This window comes from Hemiscyllium ocellatum (genome assembly GCF_020745735.1).
Source record: "Hemiscyllium ocellatum isolate sHemOce1 chromosome 27 unlocalized genomic scaffold, sHemOce1.pat.X.cur. SUPER_27_unloc_4, whole genome shotgun sequence".
Taxonomy (NCBI): Eukaryota; Metazoa; Chordata; class Chondrichthyes; order Orectolobiformes; family Hemiscylliidae; genus Hemiscyllium; species Hemiscyllium ocellatum.
Genome location: NW_026867509.1, coordinates 1,178,045 through 1,185,889, shown reverse-complemented (window position 1 = coordinate 1,185,889; position 7,845 = coordinate 1,178,045).

Here is a 7,845-nt window from a genome sequence, read left to right as displayed (position 1 = left end):
TAACCATTCGTGCTCTTTCAACACACATGAAAAAAATCACGTATCAGTCTGGATCTGACTTTAAAAGCATTCAAATCTCTGAAATACCAGTTCTTGAGAAAATACTCATTGCTATCTGTGAGATTACAAATGTTCACAATATCTGTCTTATTTGATTGATTTCTCATCATTTAACTTGGATTCTGCTTTCTTGGTTGTCTGACAAGAGGAAACATTCTTTCCAGAGACACCCTGTTAAAACATTTCAAGGTCGAATCTGTGTCGGTGAAGTGGCTTCAGGATTTTTTTTCCTTTCCATTCTGTCTTCACGGGCAAGACGGCCTTTGAGGCATCAATTTCTTAAAATTTCTCTGAACGACTGACAATGCACTTGCATCCTTCCGTTAACAATGTCATCAATATGTTATACCAAACTCGGGATGTCGTCTCAGTAAGATCCTAACTAATCCAACGATCGCTGCATTAAATTATGTTGATAGTGGAAGAGGAGAAACTGTTCCCACTCGTAAAGATTCATGAACCAGAGATAGCAGATTTAAAATGTCTTGCAAAATATACAAGTATAAGGACAGAAACATGGGTGTCCGAATTTGGACTTCACTGCTCAGAAGTCTGTTGCACAGCACTGCTTAGAATTCTGTTGCACTTAGGTATGCCTAAGACATTGAAAAGTGTATTGGGTGACATGAAAGAGAGTCAACGTATAGGATTATGAGAAAAGGGGGGAAATTGGCACTCAGTCAAATTTTCCACAACGTTGGCTATTCTGAATTGCCCAAAGCGTTCAGGGATATGTCGGTTAGGTGCATTGCTCAGGGTAAATGGAGAGTACAGGGTAGAGGAATGGGTCTGGGTGGGTCACCCTTCAGAGGGTCATTTTGGATGTGTTGGGCTGAAGATTGCTTCCGCACTGTGGAGTTTCTATGATGATTATTAGTTTGCAAACTTCTTGAGATATTATATCAGGTGCATTGTGCTATTAAAACAGGATTCAGAGTTGGCATTAATCGATAATGCGAATTCTGGAATAATGTTATAGTTATAGTGTATAGAATTCCAAAAGGATGCCTCCTCCCATTATTAGGCGCTAAGAATTAACTGTGGTTACTCATTTTGGAGTTGAGTGCAATTGAAAAATAATGTTTAATTACTCTGCATTTTGTTATTTGCTGCCATGTTTTCAGCAAATATCTTTTATGCTGGATAGATGCATTTTTGTTCATTCATGAAATTTTGCTGATGCTAACAACGTTTATTGACCACCAGTATTTTTTTTAATAAAGGAGATGGTTTTGCATATTTTATATTACAATATGAAAAATAACTGCAGTTGTCTGCTTCACTAGACCGGACACTAACAAATTTGACACTGGAAGATAAAATTTGGAACTGGGAATAATAAGGAAACATCAAAATAAATACCTATGTTCTGTGAAGCATTGTAAGGAAGAAAGGAGTAAAGAACATCTGAGGATGGAATTGCAGAGCACAGGTTACGAGGTTACTGTAAAAACGATAGTTGATGAAGATCCTTACATCAGAGAGAGTGTAGAACTGGAAGTACAATGAGATGCAAATCAGGAGAGAAAAACAAGGACGAATTCCATTCAATCCACAATCCCACAATCTTCCAAACTGCTGACTTGAGGAAACTGAAAGAAATAAAGGTCAAATAAACTGTTTTCTCAACGATCCATTATACACTCAGAGCTGTGTAGTAGGATAGTTCAGAATACACTTATTATCAGAAAGAGCATATTCCATAACATTGGGGAGGGGATTTTGCAGCTCACAGGACTTTGATTTGCATGTGCAATTCGGGTCAGAGCGCTCTAGAAAGGATTTGAAACAGTTGGAGGGGTTGCGGAGGAAATTCACAAGGATGTTGTCTCGGATGGAATACTTAAGTTTTTCCGAGGTGTTCGCGAAGTTCAGGCTGTTTTCTTTGAAAAAGAGAAGGTTGAGGATAGTCTTTTTCGATGTGTCTGGGATTATGATGGGCAGGGAGAGAGCAGATTGAAAACAACTGTTCACCTCAATTGGACAGTCGTGAACATGAGGTTATAATTTTAAGTTGAAAGACAAGAGGTTTACAGGCAAGTTGAGGAAAACATTGTTTAATCCAAAGGGTGACAGACATATGAAATTCACTTCCAGGAAGGCTAGTTCAGTTGGGTAATCTCACAAATGCAAACCGAAAATGTTTGTATTTAAACCTGAACAACATTCAAAATATGCACCTCGTGCCACGAAGTGGGAGTTGTACTCATTTAGTATATTTTACGACATATACATTAGATGGGCTGAAGGGCCTCATTGAACTTCTATGATGTTATGAAGCATGACATCAAGAAACAAATAAAGATACTGGATGTTGCAAGACATTTGGTTACAGGAATATTCGGATGGTAGAAGCGACAAATCTGAAAGATCAGCTTCATGAGGAACAGTGTTCCAACGCAACTACAACACCTGGTCTGATTTATCAGATAACGGGTAAAAACCTCTGATTCCTCCACCACACAAAAAAAACACATTCAATGTAACAAGTTAACACCACCTCTGTCCACACATCATCAGCGATGTAAGAGAAGAGATTGTTTGCAATGCAGTAAACTATTACCAGCAATGTAATATAAAGACTCTCACACCACTGCATTTGTACATTGGCATTCCATACCTCATAATATTTGAAATCAGATGTTCGCTGATGATTGCATAATGTTCAACACCATTCACAACTACTCAGGTGCAGAAGCAACGATGTACTGATTGGTTCGACTGGAGGCCGTAACTTCTGACTTCACCATTGCATTGGTCGAAGCATAGACCAATGATGTAAAACAGGGATGTTTTGGAAGAGGCTGATTTTCATATCAAGGCAGATTTCAATTGAGATTTGCACGAACAATCCAAAACACATCAGGACTTAATATGACTCAAGGCAAATTCTCGGTTGGTTTGAGTCAGAACTGGGTCAAAGGAGCACGCTTGTAATTGTTCGAGCTGATGCATCTCAGGGCACAGTTGGAGTTGGTTCTTAACTAGTAGCCTTTGTTTAACTATCTTCAGCTGCTTCATCATTGACATTCCATCCATCTCCAACCTTTGCAGTCGTAGATAGTCGAGTTCGCTAAATTGGAAACTACTGTTGGAGAAAATATAAAGACTTTCGATGGTTCATCTTGGAGATAGTGCACACCACTGCATTTGTATTTGATAATCCATACCTCATAATATTTGAAATCGATGTTCGCTGATGATTGTATAATGTTCTACACCATTCACAACTACTCAGGTGCAGAAGCAATGTAGCAAGACCTGAACAATATTCAGACATTTGCTGGAAAGTGCTCACTGATATTTATGTCGCACAAGTGCACACAATGATCATTTCGAAGAGGAGAAAATATAAACATAACAATCAATCTTCAAGCTTTACCAATTACAAAATCCCCATATCTAATCCTGGAAAATAATATTGACTTGGTGCATAATTTGACTTGAATAATATAGCCAGGGAGCATATCTCCAACTCGAAATTCTTTGAAGGATAATGCATCACCTTTCTCACGCCCAGGGCGGCTTGAGTCAGGAATCGAATAAAACACGATCCAATTGTCTACACACGTTTGGCTCCAGGTATACTTCAGAAGACAATTCCAATCCAAGCGAAAGAAGACGGTTTCGCACGCGTCGAATCTGCCATCATCAATATTAGAGCCCCTTGCCACTGATGTACAAATGCAGTGGGGTTCACAATCTCCTAAATGAACTGTGGAAAGTCTTTATATTTCCCCCACCAGGAGTTTCCGATCCAGCAAACTCTACTACCTACGACTGCAAAGGTTGCAGATGTTTGGAAATTTCACCACAGACAAATTCCTCTTCACGTTACACATCATCCAGACATAAAACTACGTCATGCACCTCGGCCGACAAACGTTCAGAAACTATTGTGCTTCCCTCAGCCATCTGACAGAACAGAATTTGTCGGAACATCGCTCCTCGGGAAAACATGAAAGAGAGGGTGCAGCAATCTCACGTATTTCTGGAAATGGGAGAGAATCATTCCTGCGGTTGCCACCATTTCCCAACAACACGCTGAATTTGAATCCAAATTAAAGAGAAATGTCTCGAGAAAATTGCAATTGGAGAAAGAGCAGAGGATTGGGAGACAAGAGGGAAGCAGCACAAGTTTTCACATTTTCCGAGGAGACAACTAATAGAATACATAACAGAAAGATAGTGCAGCTGGTGTATTTGTATTTTAAGGAAGCTTAAGATATAAAGACACCTAAGCTATTCGTATTCAGGATTAAAATATAAGATTGGTGATAATATACTGGCAAGGTTTGAGAATTGGTTGCAGACAAGAAACAACTTGTGCTTGGAATGGAAAGCTGTGATGAGACAGTTGTCACACGGGTGAGCACTTGAGCGCGATTACCCTTCATTTTTAAAGGACACACTGATCTGGACTGACTATTCATAATCAATCCCTGCCTTTCTAAGTGCAGTATTATCTTACTTCTCAGAATCTTACAAAGCACAGAAGGTACAATAAAATTCAATTTGACGGCTGACAATATGTTGCACGATATTCGGCATAAACCAATTACAATATGCTTAACACATTTATCTCCACGTGATGATAATCAAACCAGGCTGTCTTTGATTCCAGCCATTTCACATTTCGCAGCTGCTCTGCACTGTGCATATGGAATTGTTGTTTTATTGTTCGGCTGCATCAGTGTGCGGGCTTCCGGGCTCACATTTCGTGGTGCTTTCTGTTCAAAAGCTTCAAGATAACTAAAGCAATCATTTTCATTCCTTTGGGTAAGTTAAAAGATGTTATGACCTTCAGTTCCAGACACTTGTAATCATCCTCCATTTATCTTCAGGAAATATCTCACAATTTCGCGGGGATACTGGATGTCTCAGTCTAGGATTCTGTCGGTGTATGTTGTCAGGTGATAACAGCGCAATTAAAAATACTCGGCGTTCCTGACAATTGATTCAGATGGATTTTATGGCAGTGAATCATTGCCACGCGTTACTGTGTCACAAAAACAAAATGTCTCATTTTTCAAGGAATAAAAGCAAACTTCTGAATGCACACATGCGATTAAAAAGTAAACAACTCATCAGTGTGAAAGTCCAGTATTATTAGCGGGGAATGCAGATTTAGTATTACGTTTATGTTTTGAAATGAAATGTCAAGATATTTGAAATGTGTTGGCCTCCTAGTCTATATTAAAGTGTAACCAGGATCAGGCTTCACTTATACAGACGATGAAGGCAATTCATAAATACAGAACTCATTGCTCTGTCAGCAGATAACAGCTTCACAGTAAGCAGTGAAATCTGTAGATATTAACTTCCTCTGATTTTTTTTGTTTTTTCTCTGTGTTGGTAGTGTCCCATTGCCTCTGAATCTTTGCACCAATCTTTGCTTCAACGCGATGAAACCACGCCTGATTGAAACAGAAACTCTCTCTGCAATATAATACATGGTAAGGAATATTGCAAAAATAATGCAATACCATTATGCCCATTAGAGAAGGAAACTGTTATCATCACCTGGTCAGGATGAAATATAGTTCCCGACCCACATAAATGTGATTGATTCTGAACTGCTCTTCTGGCTGTTAGGGACACATAAGAAATGCTGGCATTGCCAGTGACGCCCACATCCCTTTAATGAATAAAAAAAACAATCTTAGGAATGACTGTAGAGTTTAATGGAGTGGACAAATGCAATCATAATCCCAAACTGACCAAAAAGCAGCATGAATGCAATTGCTGAATTTTCACTTTGATTCCAGGCTGAAAGTGAAACAAAAATGTGTTTGTATTTGGGTATATTCAATAAAACCAGAAGTCAGATTCAGTCAATTCACAACGACTCATGGTATTGCAGTGAAACTATGACTCATAACATGTCTGCATGAAGCCCTCAATCAGAGAGAGAGGAAAAATGTTTTAGGATGGGGGGAGAGAGAGAATGAGAGAGAGTGAAAGAGACGAAGACGGGACAGGAAAAAAAGAGACAGGTAGAGAGAGACAGCGATTGAGTGACAAAGACAGATCGTGAGTGACAGAAAGTCTGTGTGCGTGGGAGGGGGGACAGAGAGATGGAAACAGTTAATGCTTAATCCAATTGTGGCTTAAACAGGCAAAGACAGATAATCCCTGAGTGCAACATTATACGAAGTCTGGTGTCGAAATCTCATAATAATCCGTTTGTGAGAATACCCCGCATTGGCCTCTTGCCATGCCAGAGGAAAATAAAATGATCTCCAACAATATTTCTGAGAGTCCTTTGCTTGGTCACCGAGTCCTGGTCTGAAAACCAGAGCCTGTTGGGTCTGCCTCCTGTCCCTCTTCATTAGCATGAAAATGAAGGCAACAAAGCTCTTTTTCACTTCGAGCTCTGATGTTTCTGGCAAAGAGTATGTTTAGTTTGCTAATAAGACGTCTTTTTTTACTATCACTCAATATTGAGTTGTGTTTGAGTTATGTCACTTCTGTTACAGCCTTTCAGTTTGAGAATCAGAGCTCACAGGTTGACGATGTTCTTTCTCTGGAAGGGGAATCTGTGGATCTGGACAAGAGGTTCTCCACTGGTGCTGATGAAAATGTAGACTGGTGAAAAAAAAACATTAACAGTGTTTCTGAAATTTAACGGATGCATACATTAGGGGAATGTGAACATCGCACACCACATACCTTCGTTTGATACAGCAGAGTAGTTCAAAACTATTTTTATATGTGACAAAATGGTCGAGATGCTGCAGTGTATTACTGTGCCACAGTGAGAGAAACAATGGATCTGGCCACACAGTTTGTTACAATGTGTTATCTGTCTGCTTTCTGTTAAACGCTCCCCCGTTGCAAGACTTTTAGAAAAGAACAGTGATTTCAGAAGTCATAAATTTCAATGATTAAATTTCGCAGAACTTTAATTCACGAAATCGCAGGACGATGATAAATTGTAGACAATCACATTAAATCAAAAAGTTGTGCGTGTGGAGTACTAAAACCATATAGATGGGCAGAACATGATAGATAGATAGAAAGATAGATAGATAGATAGATAGATAGATAGATAGATAATGCTTTTCCAGCTGTGTGCGGAAACATCTTATTTATGCATTGTTATTATTATCTTTCTTGATTATTGACTGTCTTGAGAATTGATCCTGTTTTTGAGCTAATTCCTCTCATGCATACACACTTCTGATATCAGTTCAACGGGTATTTGTTGGACAGGCACTTTTCCTTCAAGGGCGGCACGGTGGCACAGTGGTTAGCACTGCTGCCTCACAGCACCAGAGACCTGGGTTCAATTCCCGACTCAGGCGACTGACTGTGTGGAGTTTGCACATTCTCCCCGTGTCTGCGTGGGTTTCCTCCGGGTGCTCCGGTTTCCTCCCACAGTCACAAAGATGTGCGGGTCAGGTGAATTGGCCATGCTAAATTGCCCGTAGTGTTAGGTAAGGGGTAAATGTAAGGGTATGGGTGAGTTGCGCTTCGGCGGGTCGGTGTGGACTTGTTGGGCCGAAGGGCCTGTTTCCACACTGTAAGTCTAATCTAATCTAAAAAACAAGGCTGCATCTGCGTTGATTGACTTTGCATTCTGCTGCAGACATTTTTTTTCGTTAATACCCACATGCCTTAGTTCCACGTTCAATTAATGACCTCGATCAATAACGATATTGCCCGTCTGCACATCGCTTCCAGGACTTTGAAATATGAACCATAGAGGCAGCCTGGGGCTCCAACTCTAACAACTTTAGAAGTGCCAGAATCACATGTTTTCCAGTTGTAGCTCAGTGTGAC